The sequence below is a fragment of the Rhincodon typus genome, chromosome 8 (genome assembly GCF_021869965.1).
Source record: "Rhincodon typus isolate 14 chromosome 8, sRhiTyp1.1, whole genome shotgun sequence".
In the NCBI taxonomy this organism is placed as follows: Eukaryota; Metazoa; Chordata; class Chondrichthyes; order Orectolobiformes; family Rhincodontidae; genus Rhincodon; species Rhincodon typus.
Window position 1 is genome coordinate 57,352,836 of NC_063339.1, and position 22,254 is coordinate 57,375,089.

Sequence of the window (22,254 nt, forward strand, 5' to 3'; positions counted from 1 at the left end):
GTTACCTCAGAGTATAATGGGGTCTTGATCAGATGGGCCAATGGACCGAGGAGTGGCAAATGGAGTTTAACTTAAATATATGTGAGGTGCTGCATTTTGGTAATGGAAACCAGGGCAGGTCTTATTCACTTAACAGTACGGTCCTGGAGAGAGGATTTGTTGAGCAGAGCCAATAGTTTAGCCAAAAACCAGTTTGAAGTGTCTGTTGAACCCTCAGAGCTAAAAGTCTGGTTTGACAGTCATCATTGCTGCCTCGGAGTTCATGAAGCCAAACAATCAACACATCGTTCCCATTGGGTTTGAGAATGTTTGCCCCATAAGGATGTTATCCAAGTCTAAATGGCTATAGGATTTGATCAGTTGTGATCATTTCTACTGACAGTGTAAAATACAGCACCATAAAACAAATTGGAAATATACAATATGCTTGATCAATCTAACCTCACTGCTTTAAGAAGAGAAACAATTACATCCAGACTGACATCATTGAATCTTTATTCACTGGAGTTTAGAAAAGTGAAAGTGGGATCTCATAGAAACCTATAAAATTCCACCAGGAAAACAGGATACTGAATTGGATGATTAGCCATGATCATATTGAATAGCACAGCAGGCTTGAAGGACAGAATAGCCTACTCCTGCTCTTATTTTCTATATTTCTATATGATGATAGGCAAAACAAAGGCAGTCATTGATTATATTTTATTAATGTTGTACTCCAACAGGAATATAATTAAACCTGCTTTTAAATGAGTAAAGTGTGCAAAAGAATTTACCTGAAAGAAACAATTATGATAAGATTCATATTGAAATGAGATATCTGAAGTATTTAATTTGATGAGACAACTGTACATTTAATTTTTTTAAATGAAGGGGGGGAAATAATATTATTTGTTTTCTAGAATAGAAATCACTTGGGCAATGAATTAATGAGCTTATTTATCCAGTCAATTTAATTTCTCTTGATTGTCTATACAGCAATTCATTTTTGGTACATTGTTTGCTCACTATTATATAAATGCAATTTTTAAATGACCATAATGAAGAAAATCACCTTATCACAGAGAACTAACTTTAAAATTTGTAATAACACTGAAATAATCAGTGAGTCCCACCCTGGGTGCATACCCTCAGCCATTAAATCTCCTGTTAGAATTTTTTAGGAAAAGGCACAAACAACTTCAGAAACTAAATTGTCATTCACTGAGGAATTATAGCTTTTTCCCTGAATGTAACCAGCAGTGATATTGTGACAAGGGGAGATACTAATTGCTCATGACACCCTTTTGTCAAAATCCTTTGAGAGTAGATTTCATTGAGAAAGATCTGCTCATTAAATACAGTTCCCTTATCTATCTTTGACATTATGATGTGGGCCATTGATTACAGCGGATTATGTAAACATTTTCTCTGGGAATTTTAACATGCAAGTGTCCACACTTATTCATGGCAATTCCCTGTAGGTAGCATTCTAACAGATGTTTCATTGTACATCTGGTGATTAATTTGTAATAGCCATATGTAAATAAGATCATATGCAAGGTTTTAGCAACATCATAGATCCACTTTGCATTTCTCACAGGTCTATTCAAATAAAGACTGTTAGTTTTGGAACTGAAAATATTGTGCAAGCCATTGGACATTTGTCACCTTGCAGCACCTCCAGTTTAGTTCCTCAATCAATGTTAACAATCGTCTAACAGAGATATTAAAACTTTGGAAACTTCCAGGGCCTGAATGAATGACGGACAGCATGGTTATTCTCCAAGCATCTTTTCCAGGTTCATTGAAAGATAGGAGAAGGGTAACAGCTTTGTAAATAGCAAAGTACAAGTGCATACACTTGAACAATGTATTAGTGAAGATATGTAGCTCAGGTTATCACTGGAGTTGTTGGTTAGTTTGCCGAGCTGACTGGTTTTTGTGCAAACATTTCGTCGCCCTTCTTGATGATATCTTCAATGCTGTCTAGCCTCCATTGAAGCGCTGTTATTCTGTTCCATTCTGAATTTATAAAGTCCGGTCTGTTATGGTGGATAGTTCTATTTCCAGTTTTGCTCCATTGTGGTATGTAGATGGGATCGATTTCAACATGTTTGTTTAAGGTACCAAAAGTTGAAAACCAGGATTCCAGAAATTCTAGTGCTTGTCTTTGGTTTATCTGTTCTAGTACTGTTACATTGTCCCAGTTAAACTGATGTCCTTCTTTATCAGAGTGAATAGAAACGAGGGAGAGTTGGTCGTGCCGTTTTTCTGCGAGTTGGTGTTTGTGTATCTTTGTGGCGAGTTTCCTACCCATCTGTCCTTTGTATTGCTTCTTGCAGTTGCTGCATGGTATTTTGTATATTACATTTATCCTCTCATTTTAGGTATGGGGATTTTCATCTTTGAGAGTAGCTGGCAAAGTGTGGCTGTTGGTTTATGTGCTATTATTATTCCAGGAGGTCGTAGGAGTCTTGTAGTCAGTTCAGATATGTTTCTAATATAGCGTAGTGTGGTCAGTGTGTTGGGGCATACAATGTCTTCTTGGTGTTGTTTATTTGCCAGCATTGGTGAATGAAGCTGTTAGGATACCCGTTGTTCGCAAAGACTTTGTATAGGTGTTCCTCTTTGTTTTTGCATAGTTCCGGGGTGTTGCAGTATGTTGTCACTCATTTAAACAGAGTCTTGATACAGCTCTGTTTATGGATGCTGGGGTGGTTACTGTTGTAATTCAGGATTTAGTCTGTGTGTGTAGTCTTTCTGTATACACTGGTAAGGAATTCACCTTTGTTTATTCGTTCCACCATTACATCTAGAAACGAGAATTGATTGTTGTTCTCCTCTTCCCTGGTGAACTTGATCACAGTGAATATGCTGTTAGTAAGATGGTGTGTATAAGGTATATGAACAAATTAATGGGACACCCATGGGTTCACCCATCTCAGGTCTTATAGCGGAAAGTTATGCAAAGTTATGCAAAGACTTGAATGTACAGCTCTCCCCCAGATCCAGCCGAAACTATGGGTCAGGTATGTGCATGAACCAAGCTTCCCAAATGATGGTATGATTTCAGAAATGCTTACCTGAACTCAAAGACAACTGCTACAATTGAGTTTCTTCCAGGAACATGCTTCACTCTCATTGCCACTGAAATAACTCCGTAGAGGCTGGTATTCCATAACTGAGTCACCCTTTCTTTACAAGTGGAAAGTCCTTGACACTGGTCTAGCTTCCTCAGAGACAACTTTCAGAGTGTCAGAGTATCTGACACTCCTCTTTTTAATTTTTCAGGCAGGGCTCCCTGATTGGTCCAGATTAACAGCCAGATTATGATATCAACCTGACTGACCTTGTTACAACCACTACAGTAGCAGAGGATAGCCCCACTCATGAGATTAAACAGAAGAGGCACTTGTCTTAGTTAACAAGATAATTTATAGCATGATAGCAGTAAGTACAACTCACATTACTAGTCAGACAGATGAATAGGATTCTCAGGATCTGTACAGAATACATCTGTTCCCTGGGAAGGCTGGTGTAAAACTCACTGCCTTTACCCAAAGATCGTGTGACATCATCATATTTCGTGGAGCTAATGGAATTTCAACATTAACTTGGTCAGAATCATTGTATTATGAAAGGTAAATTCACCATAGTCTTACCAGACCATAGGGCTGTTTTCCCATTAGAGAGAGACACTGATTGTTGGTGGTTTAACCCGAGCCTCAGGTAAGGGGTGAGGTTGAGAAGGAGAGTCCTTTGTAGTAGCTTCAGCCGGTGTGGGAGTTGAACCCTCACTGTTGGCATCTATCCATCACAAGCCAGCCAAATGAGCGAAAAATATGTCACCTTCTATGACAAACTGGAAAGTTGTATTTTGTTTTTTTAAATGCCTTCATCTATCTTTTTATTTGAAAGGTTCTGCTTATGTGAAGTCAGTCTTAGAATTGTTATTCTTGATGAGATCTATGACCCTGTTAACTGAAGCTTGACTCTGTAATCTCATCATTTGCACTTTTGCAGTGTTTTCCAGGATGTATCAATAACATTTTGCTTAATGATATGGAAAACCCTTTTGGCCAGCTTCTTACAGCATCCTTTTGAAAAGATTGAGAACAAATTTTAAAAGTTTGTCCCAGGCAAATTTTATATTCCTAATAACAGGAGGAGATCCTTTAGCCCCTTGAGCCTGTTGCACCAGTCAAAGCATTTCTGGTTAAGCTGTTAAATAACTCCACATATCTGCTTTGTCCTTATGCCTTAGTATTTTCAATTAATAAATAGTGACCAAACTTTGATTTAAAGTGAACAATGGATTGAGCAACAATTGTCATTTGCAGAAGAGAATTCCAAATTTCTGCTCCCTTTTATATGTCCATGTAGTTCTTAATTTCAGACATGCAAAGACTAGTCTTGTTTTTTGATCAATGCTTCTCAAAATGTCCTCCACTTCAAGGCTTGAAAATGATTGCGATTGCTCAGGAAGGGGTAGGGAGCAGGGGAGAGGTTAGAGAACTGTAAAAGTGAAGGTGGAGAGGTGGAAACCTGTTATTGCAGAGAGTGGTGTGATGGGGAGTAGGGGCGGGGTTGGAGGGGAGGACGTTGGAGCAGGATTACACTGTTGTATCTTGGTTGGAATTCCATGGTGACCATTGCTGTCTTGGAGCTCACAACTCCAAAATTTTCAGCCTGCGGCCTCACTTGGGGTTCTTAACCTCAATTTTGGAAGCCTGTTCTAGAAAGTCCTCTGTTGTATGCTGTTTTGGGTTCAAAGCACAGACTGAGTCAGCACTAAGAAAGTAAACAAGAGCCATTAGATACGCAATTGCAGAATTGTTAAGGTGCCAAAGGAGATAATTCCGTCCATTGCACCAGCACTCTGTATAGGTCCGTGAGTGTGTCCAAACACTTAGTGATCTAGCAGAAGCAAGCAGGAAGAGGGGATTGGTGTTCATGGAGCATGCGGAACACTGTGGTGAAGACAGAGTTCGCTGAAGGCCCGGAGAAACAAGTGGCAAGTTGCTGCTGCCAGGCAACCAGACTGACATCCATGTTGTCTAGTTTCTCAGAGAAAAAGAGGAGAGTGAAAGAGGTGCATAGAAATGAGGGGAGTTTGACTAATGAGATGTAAATAAGGTAGTTGCTGCTCATTAGTGAGATTCTGAACTCGCCATTTGAACCTTAAGGGGAGAGCCAGAATTTTTTTGTTTGACATTGAGAATCTGATTTTTCTATTTTCACCATATTTTCCTGCTTTCCCACTGCCCATGCTGCTCAAGCCGGTGGAAAATTCCACCCAGAAACTCCATCTTACAGTAAACATTCTGATGATCAAAATGGAAAATCTGAAATTGGATAAAAATGACAAATGTTTGGGTTTTACTGGCAGAGTTAAAATTCAGAAAAGCACCTTCTGGTTTATTAATACATTCAGAAAAACCAACTTCCTGCTCAGTAGTGTATGGTAAGAAGATTTTAATACAGGTCAGTGGCCACATCTTTCTTAACAATAGTCAGTGTGCGAAGGGACATTGTTCTTTGAGGAGGGTAATCAGGAACAGCAGAGCTGTCAATTGACCATAGCTTCAAACACAGACAAACAAAGCAACTGCTCCATTGATAATGATGAAATTTAATGGCATTCTACTCCCATTAATGTTTTCACTGCTGGGGTGAATTTGCTATTTGTAAAAGCCACTTACACAGATCAGAACAAAAAATGTATTGATTGTAATGTAATTCAAAGAAACTGGGACATGAAGAACAGAAAACTTGGATATACTAGATTGCCATACATGTGGACAAAAAAGAATTTATTATTGGTAGAGAACAGACACTTAAAACATTTGAAGACATTATTTTCTGAATCATACACACTAATTATTGAAACTGCAGAAATAATGCTGTAAAGGGACTTCCCTTTTGCCTGAAGCTGTCCTCTCATTTCAGACAGAGCTTTCCTGAGGTCTAATTAAGTCGGAAGCTGCAAGTCTCATCATAATATTTAAATTGACAGTCTGTCTTCCATGGAAGGGATTGACTGCCCAGCCCTCATCCCTTTCCTATAAACCCAGGGTTGAAGTGGGAGATGAGTCAGGGCTTAGGGTTTTAGAATTACAGCAGCTGACCTAAAATGACCCCTAACCCCATGACAATACCCTGCTGTCCTGTGTGTTAAAATTCACCAGCTGTGTCTGACCTGGCTCCACCTGAATCAATATCCTTTGGTTATTTGTACAGGTCGAATGAACTCATTTGGTAACTGTTCTGTTTAGCAGAGCCAGTTGCAAGAAAGATAAGGAGGGCATGTGTTTAGTAATTGGTTTCCTTGCATATGGAGCACAAGGTCGGGGGGAGGAGGGGGTGTCAGTTAGGTCAGTTGGTTGGCCAGCTGCTTTGCATGACAGAGTAACGCCAACAGTTTGAGTTCATTTCATGCACCAGTTGAGGCTACCAAGAAGGACTCTCCTTCTCAACTTCTCCCCTCACCTGAGGCATGGTGACCCTCAAGTTAAAGCACCACCATTTGTGTCTCTCTGATGAGAGAGCAGCCCAGTAAGAATATGACCAGTACTGTACAGATGAGGTCTCACCAAGGTCCTTATTATTTGAGGTATAACCTTCTTACATTTTGCAATGATTCTCTTCACAATAAAACATTACATTCGATTAATTTTTCTGATTAATTGCTGTACCTGCATTTTAACCTTCTGTGATTCATGAACTAGGACACCGAGATCTCTCTCTGCACAGGTAAACTCAGCTAAAATCCTTTAAACTTTTCTCTTTAGTCTTAGAGCATTTGAGATGGTAGTTAGGGCAGTGGCATGCTCCTCCTGCAGGATGTGGGAACTCAGGGAGACTTCCATTGTCCCTGATAACTACACCCTGTGGGAAGTGCTCCCAGCTGCACATCCTGGGAGACCGTGTTAGGGAGCTGGAGCTGGAGCTGGTTTCTTTTCTATTCATTTTGGGGGAATGTGGGCGTTGCTGTCTGGGCCAGCATTTCTTGCCCATCACTAGTTGCCCTTGAGAAGGTGGTGGTGAGCTGCCTTCTTGAACCGCTGCAGTCCACCTGCAGCGGGTTGACCCACAATGCCATGAGGGAGGAAATTCCAGGATTTTGACCCAGTGACAGTGAAGGAATGGTGATATATTTCCAATTCAGGATGGTGAGAGACTTGGAGGGGAACTTGGAGCTGGTGGTATTCCCCATGTCTGCTGCCTTTCTCCTTCTAGATGGAAGTGGTCGTGGGTTTGAAAGGTGCTGTTTGAGGATCTTTGGTGAATTTCTGTAATGCATCTTGTAGAGAGTACACACTGCTGCTACTGAGCATCGGTGGTGGAGGGAGTGAATGGTTGTGGATGCAGTACTAATCAAGTGGGCTGCTTTGTCCTGAATGGTGTCAAGTTTCTTGAGTGTTGTTGGAGCTGCACTCATCCAGGCAAGTGGGGAGTATTCCATTACACTCCTGACTTGTAACTTGTATATGGTGGCCAGGCTTAGAGGAGTCAGGAGGTCAGTTACTCGCTGTAGTATTCCTAGCTTCTGGCCTGCTCTTGTAGCCATTGTGTTAATGTGTTGAGTCCAGTTGAGTTTCTGGTCAATGATAACTCCCAATATGTTGATAGTGGGGGATTCAGTGATAGTAACACCATTGAATATCAAGGGACAGTGGTTAGATTGTCTCTTATTGGTGATGGTCATAGCCTGGCATTTCTGTGGCACGAATGTCACTTGCCACTTGTCAGCCCAAGCCTGGATATTGTCCAGATCTTGTTGCATGTGAACATGGACTGCTTCATTATCTGAGGAGTCACAAATGGTGCTGAACATTGTGCAATCATCAGCGAACATCCCCACTTATGACATTATGATGGAGTGAAGGTCATTGATGAAGCAGCTGAAGATGGTTGGGTCTAGGACACTACCCTGAGGAATTCCTGCAGAGATGTTCTGGAGCTGAAATGATTGACCTCCAACAACCATGACCATCTTCCTCTGTGTCAGGTATGACTCCAACCACCACAGAGTTTGCCCCTTGATTCCCATTGATTGCAGTTTTGCTAGGGCTCCTTCATGTCACATTCAGTCAAATGCAGCCTTGGTGTCAAGGGCTGTCATTCTCACCTCACCTCTGGAATTCAGCTCTTTTGTCCATGTTTGAACCAAGGCTGTAATGAGATCAGGACCTGAGTGGCTCTGGCAGAATCTAAACTGGGTGTCACTGAGCAAGTTTTTGCTGAGCAGATTCTGCTTGATAGCACTGTTGATGACACATTCCATCACTTTACTGATGATCGAGAGTAGACTGATAGGGTGGTAATTGGCCAGGTTGGATTTGTCCTACTTTTTGTGAAGAGGCAAACTTGGGCAATTTTCCAAATTGTGGGGTAGATACCAGTGTTGTAACTGTACTGGAACAGTGTGGCTAGGGAAATGGCAAATTCTGAAGCACAAGTCTTCAGTACTATTGTCGGAATGTTGTCAGGGCCTGTAGCCTTTGCAGTCTCCAGCATCTCCAACTGTTTCTTGATATCACGTGGAGTGAATCGAATTGTCTGAAGACTGGTATCTGTAATGCTGGGGACCACTGGAGGAGGCCGAGATGGATCATCCACTTGGCATTTCTGGCTGAAGATTGCTACGAATGCTTCAGCCTTATCTTTTGCACTGATGTGCTCGTCTCTTATCATCGAGGATGGGGATACTTGTATAGCCTCCTCATCCAGCGAGTTGTTTAATTGTCCACCACCATTCACAACTGGATGTGGCAGGACTGTAGAGCTTAGATCTGATCCGTTGGTTGTGGGATCGCTTAGCTCTATCACTTGCTGCTTTTGCTGTTTGGCTTGCAATTAGTCCTGTTTGGTGGCTTCACCGGGTTGACATCTCATCTTCAGGTATACCTGGTGCTGCTCCTAGTATACCCTACTGCAGTCTCCATTGAACCAGGGTTGATCTCCTGGCTTGATGGTAGTGGTTGAGTTGGGGATAGGAAGTTACAGATTGTGCGGGTGTACAATTCTGCTGCTGTTGATGGCCCACAGTGCTTCATGGATGCCCAGTCTTGAGTTGCTAGATCTGTGCGAAGTCTGTCCCATTTAGCACAGTGATAGTGCCACACAACACAATGGAAGTCATTCTCACTCAGGATCATCCAAGATGCTGAGCACATCATACATAAGAGTTTTAGTGAGGTGGTCACACCTAAGATGCAGGCAGAGAGTAGCTGGGTGACCATCAGGAAAGGCAAAAGGAGTAGGCAGAGAATGTGGGAATCCCCTGTGGCCAGTCCCCTCAAAAACAAGTATATCGTTTTGGATACTGTCAGGTGGGCGATGACCGTTCGGGGAAAGCAGCAGTAGCCAGATTGTTGGCACTCAGACTGGCATTGGGGCATATCAGGAAAAGATAAAGGTAAGCAGGACCTTAGAGAGATATGAGACCCGATAGTTAGGGGGACAGACAGGAGATTCTGTGGCTGCCAATGGGAATCCAGGATGGTGCGTTGGTTCCCAGGTGCCAGGGTCCAGGATGTCTTGGAGCAGTTGTAGAATGTTCTCAAAGGGAGAGGGTAAGCAGCCAGAAGTCATTGTGCACGTTGGCACAGATGACATAGGTAGAAATAGGGATGAGGTCCTGTGGAGTGATTATAGAGAGCTAGAAAAATATGTTAAAAACTAGGACCTCGACAGTGGTAATCTCCAGATTACTTCCATGGCCATGTGCAAATGAGAGTATGAACAGGAGGATATGGCAGATGAATGAGTGCCTAAAGAATTGGTGCAGGAGGCAGAGATTCAGATTCCTGAATCATTGGGATCTTTTCTGGGACAGAGGTGACCTGTTCAAGAGGGATGGGTTGCACCTGAACTGAAGGGGGACTAATACCTTGGTGGGCAGATTTGCTTGTGTTGCAAGGTAGGGTTTAAACTAGATTGGTGGGGGTGGGGAGGTGGAATCTTCAACAGCAGGGAAGCAAGTGTTAGGCCGGAAGGAGGTACAGTAATCAGAAATAGCAAGCTGAAGAGATAGGTCAGGCTGGAACAGGACATGGAGCAAGGTATGCCTGTTGGATTAAATTGCATCTATTTCAATGCAAGAGGGCTGACAGGTAATGCTGAAGAACTCAGGGCATGGATAGGTACGTGGGACTAGGATATTATAGCCATTACAGAAACATGGCTAAGGGAGGGTCAGGACTGGCAGCTTAATGTACCGGAGTACAGGTGCTTTAGGCGGTACAGACGTGGAGGAAAGAGGGGAGAGGGAGTTGCATTTTAGATTAAGGGGAGTATCACAGCAGCAGTCAGAGATGAAATAACTGAGGGGTCATCCACTGAGGCTTTGCGGGTGGAGCTACGAAATAAGAAGGGGATGGTGACATTATTGGGTTGTACTATAGGCTCCCAAATAGTCAACAGGAATTAAAGGAACAAATATACAGGGAGACTGGGGATACTTGCAGGTGCAATAGGGTTGCCATACTGGGGGATTTTAATTTTCCTAACAGACTGGGACTGCCATAGTGATAAGGGCTCAGATGCAGTGGAATTTGCTAAATGTGTTCAGGAAAGTTTCCTCAAGCAGTATATAGAGGGTCCTACTCGGGAAGGGGCAAAACTCGACCTACTCTTGGGAAATAGGGCAGGACAGGTGGCTGAGGTGTCAGTGGGGGAGCACTTTGGGACCAGTGACCATAGTTCCATTAATTTTAAAATAGTTATGGAGAAGGACAAAACTGGTTCACAGGTTCAAGTCCTAAACTGGGGCAAGGCAAATTTTGATGGAATTACTCAAGAGCTTGCTGGGGTTGTTTGGGGTAGTTTGTTTGCAGGCAAAGGGACCTCTGGCATGTGGGAGGCCTTTAAAAGTGTGATAGCTAGAGTTGAAAGTCTATATGTTCCTGTGAGGGTGAAGGGCAAGGTTGGCAGTAATAGGGAACCCTGGATGACAAGAGGTATTGAGGTTTTGACCAGAGAAAAGAAAGAGGCACGGCTCAGGAGCAGGTAGCTGGGATCAAGGGAATCCCTGGAGGTATATAGGGCATACTGGAGTTTACTGAAGAAGGGAATCAGGAGAGCAAAAAAGGGAGCACGAGATAGCTTTGGCTGAGAAGATTATGGTGAATCCAAAGAGATTCTTTAAGTATATTAAAGGAAAAAGAATAACTAGAGAGAGAATAGGAGCCCTCAAGGATCAAAGTGGACATATATGTGTGGAACTGCAGGAGATGGGCGAGGTCCTCAGTGAATATTTCTCCTCTGTGTTTACTGTGAAGACTTGGGCACTTGGGGAAGTTTGTGGCAATATCTTGGGGACAGTCCATATCACAGTCGAGGTGGTGTTGGAAGTATTATAATGTATGAAGGCGAATAAATCTCCTGGTCCTGATCAGATATATCCAAGAACCCTGCAAGAGATTAGAGAAGAAATTGCGGGGGCCCTGGCTGATATATTTACATCATCTTTAGCCATGGATGAGGTCTCGAAAGACTAGAGGGTAGCGAATGTTGTGCCCTTATTCAAGAAGGGCTGCAGGGAAAAACCTGGGAATTATAGACCACTGAGCTTAACATCTGTGGTAGGTAAGTTACTTGAATAGATTCTGAGGGATAAGATTGCATTTGGAAAGACAGGTTTTGATTAGAAGTAGTCAGCATGGCTTCATGTGTGGGTGATCTTGCCTCATAAATTTGTTAGAGTTCTTTGATGAAGAATCCAGAAAGGTTGATGACGGCAGGGCTGTAGTGGTAGTCTATATAGATTTGAGGAAGGCTTTTGATAAGGTTCCATATGGTGGGCTGCTTTTGAACGTTAGATCATAAGGAATCCAGGGAGAGTCGGCAAATTGGATACACAATTGGCTTGTTGGTAGGAAGCCGAGAGTAATAGTGGAAGGATGCTTATTCAGACTGGGGGCCTGTGACTAGTGGTGGGCCTCAGGGGTCGGTGATGGGCCTATTGCTATTTGTTATCTGTATCGATGATTTGGATGAGAATGTACAAGGCATGATTAGCAAGTTTGCGGATGACACTAAAATAGTTGGTACCGTGGGAAGTGAGGAAGGTTATCAAAAATTGCAGCAGGATCTTGATCAGCTGGGGAAGTGGGCCGAAAAATGGCAAATGGAGTTTAATACAGATAAGTGTGAGGTGTTGCATTTTGGAAAGTCAAATCAAGGTAGAAATTTCATGGTGAATGGTAGGGCCTTAAGGAGTGTAGTGGAACAGAGAGACCTTGGAGTTCAGGTGCATGGTTCTCTGAAAGTGGAGTCACAGGTAGACAAAGCAGTGAAGAAGGCTTTTGGCATACTGGCCTTCATCAGTCAGGACATCGAGTACAGAAGTTGGGTAATTATGCTGCAGTTGTACAAGACATTGGTGAGGCTGCACTTGGAGTATTGTGTTCCGTTTTGGTCTCCTTGCTATAGGAAGGATGTTATTAAACTGGAAAGCGTGCAGAAGAAATTTACAAGGATGTTGCCAGGATTCAAGGGACTGAGTTATAGGGAGAGGTTGGACATGCTAGGATTTTTTTCTTTAGAGCATAGGAGACTGAGGGGGGATCTTATAGAAGTGTATAAGATCATGATAGCATGGATAGGGTGAATGCACTCAGTCTTTTTCACAGAGTTGGAGAATTGAGGACTAGAGGACATCTATTTAAATTAAGAGGGGAAAGAATACATGGGAACCTGAGAGGCAACTTTTTTTTTTACACAGAGGGTGGTATGCATATGGAATAAGCTGCCAGCAGAAGTGGTTGAGGTGGGTACGTTAACAACATTTACAAGGCATTTGGATGAATAAATGGATTGGAAAGATTAAGAAGGATATGGTCCAAGTGCAGGGAAATGGCATTAGCGTGGATGGACATTTTGGTCAGCATGGACCAGTTTGGGCTGAAGGACATGTTTCCACGCTGTAGGACTCTATGACTCCATGACTCTGCATCTCACAGCTTCGCAACCTCTCACCTTTAGATAATATGCTTCTCTTCTATTATTTCTACCAAAATGGACAAATTCACACTTTCTAACATTGTACTCCATTTGCCAGATCTTTGCTCACTTACCTAACCTAGCTATTTTCCCTACACACCTCACTTTCTGACCAATCTTTGCATCATCAGCAAATTTAGCTACTATCTTTGGTCCCTTCATCCAAATCACGTATTTAAATTGTAAAGAGTTGAGCACCTATCACTGAACTCCTCGTAATATTTTGTCAGCCTGAAAAGACACACTTGATCTTACTGTCTACTTCCTGATAGCCAGTGGCTGTTCTATCCTTGCCAATGTGTACCCCCAAAACCACGAGCTTTTATTTTTGACAAAAACCTTCGGTGTGGCACCATATCAAATGCCTACATCCATTGGTTTCCCTTTATCTACAGCACAAATTTCTTTTTCAAAGAACTCCAATAAATCAGTTGAACATGATTTCCCTTTAACAAAACCATGATGACTTTGCCTGACTAGGAAATTATCCAAGGTCCCACAGATGTCGATCTAACTGGCTTGTAATTTCCTGCTCTCTGCCTCCCTCCCTTTTTCAATAAAGGAGTTAATTTAGCTATTTTCTAATTGAAGGGAAGAGTGTATTGTGTGTTTTGGAAAATTAAAATCAATATATCGACAATTTCATGTGCTACTTCTTTTAAGATTCCAGAATGAAATCTATCAGGGCGGGGTCTTTAACAACTGTTTGGGTCGAAAATGCAAAAGGCTTATAACTCTTTGAGTGAAGAAAATTCCCTTTATCTCAATCCTTAATGGATAATCCCTTTATCCTAATCAAGAGTCCTAGTTCTAGACTCCTCTGCTGGAAAATGTATGCTTCCACAGCCAAACCCCTCTATTTCAAACTTCTAATTTTTTTTGTTTCAATGAAATAATTTCTTATTTGTCTAGTATTTAAGGAAGATAGCGCCAGTTTATTCAATTTCTCCTCCGAGAACACCCATTCATCTCAGGAACCAATTTAGTGAACTTGCGTTGCATTCTGTTTAAGATATGTATATCTTTCCTTAAATACGGAAACCAAACTTACACAATTTTCTGGATGTGCTCACTGCAAGCCTTTATAAATTTGTAGTGAGACTTGATGACTCTTGCATTCCAATTCCCTTATAAAATCCCCTTATAAACATAAAAATAAACTTTTCTTTAATTACTTGCTGTACCTACATGTTAATTTCTTTGGATTGTGTAAAAGGATCCTCTGAACATAAAAATTTCCCAGTTTTCACCATATGCAAGATATTTTGCATTTGTACTCTTCCTTTCAAATGTGTCACTCACACTTTGTCGTATTTATATTTCATCTGCAACTGTCTTGCCCACTTGACCAATTTACATCTTTTTGCATAAAACAAAATGCTGGAGATCTGAAACAAAATAGAAAATGCTGGCAAAACTCAGCAGCATCTGTGGGAAGAAGTAGAGTTAATGTTTCGAGTCAGTGACTGATGAAATTCTGAAAAAGAGTCACCGGACTTGAAACCTTAACTTTGCTTTCTTCCGACAGATGCTACCAGAATTTTGCAGCAAATTCTGTTTATTCAGCATATTTTTGCAGCGTCTTCATGCCTTCCTTAGGATGGCATGGTGGTTCAGTGATTAGCACTGTTGCCTCACAGCTCCAGAGTCCTGGGTTCAATTTCCAGCCTCAGGCAAGCGTCTGTGTGGAGTGTGCACAGTTTCCCCTTGTCTGTGTGGGTTTCCACCAGGTGCTCCGATTTCCTCCCACAGTTGAAAGATGTGCAAATTAGGTGGATTGACCAATCTAAATTACCCATAGTGTTCAGGGGTGTGTAGGTTAGTTGCGTTAGCCATGGGAAATGTAGGATGGGTTGGCGGGTTGGGTCTGGGTGGGATGCTCTTCAGAGGATTGGTGCGGTCTTGTTGGGCTGAATGACCTGTTTCCACACTGGATGGATTCCTCACAGCTAACTTTGTATTTTCAGTCAACTTCGACACATTACATTCAGGCCACCGATATAAGACATTGATATGGATTATAAATAGCGGATGTTCAAGCGCAACCTTTGTGCTATCCCACTAGTTATAATAGGAAATCCTGATAGTGACTTATTTATTCTTATTTTGTTTTCAGCCAATTGGCACCAATAATGATCAATTGTCAACCTGGTCTGATATTTTAGGTAAAAAGGTATCTAATTCATTCTACTTAAAGTAAAATGAGATTAGGGATCAAAAATAGCAATTCAAGAGATTTCAAAACATCAATTTCAGTCCATTTGCAATATATATAATTTTAAAAAGAACAGACCCAATATGAGTTACTTAAGAAATTAAATATAAGTTAAGTCTAATCATTTGCTCATCTTATTTAATTAAAGTGAAAAGCTTTAAAGGAGAAACAGGAGAAAATGTCATCTCATTTTATTTATAACTTAGTAACCTTCTTTCTGGAATGGAATTAATCTGTATATTGCTAAAGTGAAGACACATATTTCTTTCTTCACTCCAGAGATAACTCGATATGTTTTAACATGTGCAAATTTACTAGACTGAGTCCAGTTGCTGTAACTGTAATACTTCATGTTCTTTGTAAAAAAAAATGTTGTTCAGAACAAAATTTGGTACAAATTGTTGTTTGAGATTTCAGCACAGATCAATAATGCAAAAATGTAACATACTTTCAAACCTAGGAATAGCAGGTAAGTGCCCTCATAGGCTTCCACTTGGAACACTGTGAAGTTAGCACTGCATAGATTATCATGAAATTGTTTTCAAAAATAAACATGAAATTCTCTGCTGTAAATCAGAAGCAAAACCTCTTAATAAAACAGGCTCCTCACAGTTAATGTTGTGGTTAATAGTCACCCCTGACTAGTAGCTGGGACACAAGGTTTGTGGTTAAAATTCAATACAAATTTCTGTGCTGTAAATTAAATACTTTTAGTTAATGTATTTCAGAGCTGCAGTGGTCCTTTTGCTTAGACACGGTTTAGCATTAGTCGGTAATTGGTACTTATTAGGAGATATTCCAGGTTAGTTTAACACTGTTGTACTGAAACTGTTATGCCACCAGCCATTGCTTTTTAAAAGATTGAAATCATATTTATCTTTGCTGCATTGCTGATGTATTTAATAGGCCAGCTTTAGTATTGTTGGCCAATAAAACTCACATTAGATCAATGATTTCTGACAATTTGATATGCTTGTCTGTACTACACCTTACTCTGCCCTCATTTGACTTTCGGTGAGTGTGAATGATAATACTTGCTCATGCTACAGCTTAATCATTTTTTTTCAACTTCCGCCTTTTATACTGGAAAATATTGTTGACCAATCATATATGACCTTTGGCTTAGGTTTGTTTGTAGCTGTAATTTCGATTTTTTTTAATGTTCATTGTCTGTTATTTGTGAAAATAGGCAGGGAAAGCTACAGTTTGAAACAGAAGCAGATGTAATTAATAAGAAAAGTCAGGGCTGAGATGAGTCAAATTACATAACACAAGTGCATTCAATAAAAGTACCTGGGAAGGTATGATTATTGAACAACTTACGAAACTTCTAGTAAAATTGGTCTCAATTAATTCAGTACAATATCTAAATCCTTATCCTTTTTATTCTAAAGATTTTCATCCATTAATGTCATTATCCTTTATTAGCTTAGTGTAGGCTATATATAGACTGTTTTCTTGCAACTGTTCTGGCCATACAATGCATATTGTTAGTTGCTCTCCTCAGAAAGCTGGCATAAACTCAATAGTCTAAATGGCCTCCTTCTGAGTTATAAGAACTAATTGTTTGCAGCATGAGTAAGTATCCTAAGAGATTTCAAACTTGAAAATAAAACCTGTTAAAATGTTTTAAAATGTTATGCATACCAAAGACCATGGTCAAAATAACAACTCCAAGAGACTGAGGTAGCGGAAGTGCAATGTCACCTAATGCATCCAATTAGTAAAATGAATGGGTTAGATTTTCAGTACAAAGCTATTCATTAGGGCAACAATATCATAGTATTATTCTAAATCTAGCTCAGAACGTAGCTACTTAAAAATAATAATATTTCGATAGCTTGTTTCAAAAAAACATCACATCTACCTTGGAGGGATGGATATGACACAGTTTCCGACTTGTGAAGCACACAGACATGTTACTATTTCTGTTATTATTACTATGAAGCTACCAGAGATTGCTCAGGTTTAACCCAAGATTATCCGCAGCATAAAAGATGCTATGACACTACTCAAAAAAAAAAATAGAATGTGGGTTATCCTAGCAGCTTTGTCAACACTTTTCTCAAAGAAACAAGTTGGCCCTTCATTTAATCACCACGTGTAGGAAATCACCAGAGAAAAAAAAAATGCTTTCTTTACTTCCAGAACAACAGAGACTACAGTTCAAAATTAAGTCATTGGTTCTAAGAGAGCATTCTTAAGGATGTTTGTGGTACTGTATGAACAGAAACTATTCCTTTTCTTGCTATAAATTCATTGATGTTTCAGCATAGATGTAGCCAGTGAGCAGAGGTGTCGTACAGACCAGCTATCTCCCAGGTTCTATTGCTGCTGATCTTAGCTGGTGTGATGATAGGAGCAGCAATATTAACTTCTGCATATCTGTGAATAAGTGGCAATTAGTCAGATTTCCCACTCACTGTTAGCATCTACCTGCTTGAAGTATGCATGCATGGACATTACTGGAAGACAAGATCAGAGTTGTCTGTGATCTGTCTACAGCAAGCTTTTATTTATTCTTGAAGGTCAAGGATATTGCTGTGCATAGCTCACAGGAATGAGGTTTGTGGAATGCAATCCTTAAACCTTGGCAAAATTCTTGGGAGTTACACGAGTGCAGGAAAACCACAGTCTACATGGAAAGTCTCGTAGCTTGCTGGTAAACTTCCCAACATTGTGACAATTTATATGACTGGACCCTGTCATGACTTCTTGGGTAAGGTTTGAGAAGGCGACAGACTTCCTTTTCCAAATCCCCTTATCTCCAGAATAGGTATTTAGTAAGGAAAGAGAATTCCTGACATTAAAATAAAACCTACCATGTCCTAAGTTTGAAGGCATATCTTCTGAATACGGTTTAAATTTTCAAATTGCAATGTCTTCTTTTGTGATTGAAAATTATTACAGTTTCATTCCGGAGATAATTTAGGTAAATATTAAATGGTTATGCGTGTACTGCTGTGAAGTGTAGGTGAAATTTGTCTTATCATCAAGCTTTGATTTCAACTTTATGTCCTAACATTTTTATTTCAAATGTTGTGCCCTTTAAATTAGCATGAGACAATTCCTGAAACAGTTAAAGATGTTGGATAGCTGGGGTGGTTTCAGAAATAGCAGTGATTCAGATGCTGGAGAAGAAACCCAGAAAGAACATGGAATAAATAATAGATTCTACAAGAGTTAAGAATATGTGGAGGCACAGTAAGAATAAATTGTGGCTATTTCTTGAGTCTAAGTGATATTTCGGATCTGTACCTGTGATGGATCTAGTGGACTGTTATCCGTGTTCTAAAAGAACGTTAATGATAATTCTCATCTCAACAAATTGGTTGATGGAGGTCAAGACAGTGAAAGTTTTACTTGTGATCATCAATGAGGTATAGTCATTTAACTAAAACTGGAAAAATGAAAAATAGATACATTGGAAATTGTTTCTTCACAGAAAGTTAATAAAACAGGCAACTAGGTCAATAAAAGGGAAAGTTATTGACATAAATATATGTGAAAAATGTGAAAATTGTGGAAGGTAGTTATCGTACAGCTTTATCTGAAATGTTGGTTGATTAAGAATTACAACCTCTTTGATAAGTGATGATTTATTGTCAAAAACAGCATTATATCAACTATGATAAAACAGTGGAGTGCCAAGGATGTCAACAGAAAATAAAAACATCAATATTTAACACATCTTAGCACAAATAACCCCAGTTTACAATGAACAGTCTCATTATTTCCAGTAATGCAGCAATAGATGAGAACATACTGAGGAACTTGATGACACATTCCACTGGGGAACTCATTTTGAGCTGGTTTTTCCGGAAAGGTGTTTGACAGTAAATTTCAAAGTACAGGGAATAAATTCTATCTCTGATTCTTAAACCAGTTCTGCATCAAATTTCTTGATGTTATCATAGTGTGTGAAACAATGCAAGAAACTGAAGTGCAAATGAAGAAGAAACAAAGTTGTCACAGTCTTAATTATTGTCTTGGATACTTCAGGCATTGCACAAACTTTACTGTCACAGCAGTGTACCAACACTACTAGCTTAGTTGTTAGAAGGAAAACAGCAATTAGGAATAAAAAAAGAACAAAATTAACATTCTGCTTACAATGTACTGAATCGCTTAAACAATTAACTCTGATGACTTGTCAGCCCCAAAATGTGATTTTAAACGAATGCTCATCTACTCATCCTGCTGAATGCGAATGGGATTCCTGGTTTGGCACGACACACCATTAAGTGAATATACTTGGATAAAAAGACAGCTTATTTTGTATTCAAATTGAATGGAAATTATATGCTGAGACCAAGGTGTATAAAACATCAATCGGCTTTTCATTCAGCAGTCGGAATTAAAAAGCCCTTCCCTGAGGTGGGTTTGAAGGTTGGTGGGGTGGCAGTTCATTATGCAGGTGGGTGCCAGGTGGGAGTATTGCCATCTTTCTGCTTCTGGCCTGATTAAGCAGGGAGTGAGTGGGCTCGTGGATGATCTTGCTTTCTTGCTGCCAAGTGACGTCTTAAATTGGCAATTAATGCATGACCTATCAGACACAAAACCAGTTGGTGATAATATGCAGCAGCATATGGAAAGCATTCAGGTTTGAGTTGACAAGTGCCAACTTACATTTACACAACACAAATGCTAAGCAATAACCATCTACTTGAAGACAGAACTTGGCCATCTCCTTCAATAGAATTCTGCAACAAATAATTCACCTCCCGAATGTCCAAGCCTGACAATCAGATTCAAAGCACCAGTCTCAGGAATGTGTTGGAATGCCTTCCACTTGCCTGGGTGAATGCAGCTCCGACAACACTCAAGGAGCTTGGGGCCATTCAAGACAAAGCAGCTTATTTGATTGACATAACATCTAACAACTTCACTATTCACTCTGCGCCACAACACATGATGGCAGTAATGTACATCGTCTATAACATGCAAGGCAACAATACACCGAGGTTCTTTTGATGATTTTGCAAACCTGCAGCCTCTACCACCAAGCAGGCACAGTACTAGGGACACGTGGGAACATCACTCCTTGCAAACTCTCTCTCCAAATCATTCACCACCCTGAAAAATACTATAATTGATGCCCCTTCACTGATGCCGGCTCAAAATCCAGAAAATTCCTTCCTAACAGTACTGTGAGCGTATCGACAATACAAGGACTGCAGTGACTCAAATAAGGTAGCTCACCGCACTCTCAGGAGCAACCGGATTTGGGCATGTATGCTGGCCTAGCCACATCTCACAAAATGATTAATAAATGAACCCAATTCCTCTTGCAATGTCAGAAACTCCTATGACATGCTTTTGACTTAAGTGATAGAAACGTAATGATATGATAGGTGATTAGGATCAGAGTGCCATGTCTTTTGCAGGTGCCCACATGTATCTCTCTAATCTTTTCCCAGATAGACTGAGAGGCTGCTTGGAAAGACAAAGCCTTCTGTGAAGTGTTAAGCTGCACTATTCAACAACAAGTGACTCCACGGTTTTAATCGGATTTCCCTAACACAAGAATTAGGAGCCGACATGTGCTGAGTCCGCTTTGCCATTTTGATAAGATATATGTTTGATAAGCATCTTGTAGTGCTGTGGTCGTGTCCCTATCTCTGAGCTAGGAGGTCTGGGTTCAAGTCCTAACTGCTGCAGTGTCGTATTATAATGTTGTTGAGCATTAATTAAAGATATTTATGATATAAGCTCATCTGATTGTGACCCTCACCCCACTTTTCTGTCTACCTCCAATATCTGTAGACTCCCTGTTTACCAAAATTGGTCAAAAATACGTTCAATGAGCCTGCCTCCACTACTGTCTGGAACTGAAGACAATTCTAAAGGCTAATGACACCCTGAGAGAAAAACAACCATATCTCAGTCTTAAACAAGAGACCCCTAATTCTGAAGTTGCGTCTGCTATTTCTTGTCTCCTTCACATGTGGAAACAATCTCTCAGTATTCACCCTCTCAAAACCCTTCAGGATCTTTATACCTTTCCCATGATTCTAAATGCAAACAGGTATAGGTCCAAACTACTGAAGCTTTTCACATAAGCAGACTCTTTCATTGAAGATATCACTCTCTGAACTGCTTCAAATGCGATTGCAGCCATTCATAAAAGAGAGTGAATTTCACTGTTTCCCATTTCTCCCATGCCAATCTGTGAATAATGCATTCAACTTTGACTTGATTTTCCCCTACCCTAATTTACTCATGGCTCATGTAATAATCCAGAGATCATTACCTTTATTGTTTTGCTTTTTAACTTAGATTCCAAGCACTCATACCACTTAGCAAAATCCCTTTTTTTAAAAATCTAATCCTACCTAACCTATAGCCAAAAGGAACACAAAAACTGAATCATTCATCACTTCTCTCCAGGGCCATGCAAGTATTCTTAACATTTGCACCAGGAATGCAAGACAATGTTGGGAACGCATGCTGTTTGTTGCAGAACATAATACATATCACAATAACTATATTTCCTGTGCTACATCAACATTCCTTTTCAATACCCCACTTGAATGTATTCCTGCACCATGACGACATGATCAGATTGGTCGTTCCCCCCGGGTCTCAACCATACAAGCTGCAAGAACCTCAAACCTCTTGTACAATTGCAACAATCTCCTTCACTGATACTTTTTCGATCATTATACTGTCTCAATTGCACTCACTTTTCTCTCATTAACTACAGACCAAATTCAAAATACTTAGTCCAAGGGCTGTTGACTGTCTCCTGGAACAGAGTGTCCGCTAACGTTTTCCCCCACATCACCCCCATTGTATCTCAATCTCCAAAACCCGAAATCCAGTTCAATTCAGACTAAAGTTCCTTGAACTTCAGGTATTTATTACAGATGCAGATGCTGTGGATTTCCCAGGCAGTCACCTTCTCCACATACTACAGCTGCAACACGTCATCTGCCCTGCCATTTTTACTGTCTCATTTCACAAATTAGGGTTAGGAACCTAATTCAATGATCATCCATTTTTATATATGCAGTTTAATGAAAACTTATCAACCAATCACCAGCTAT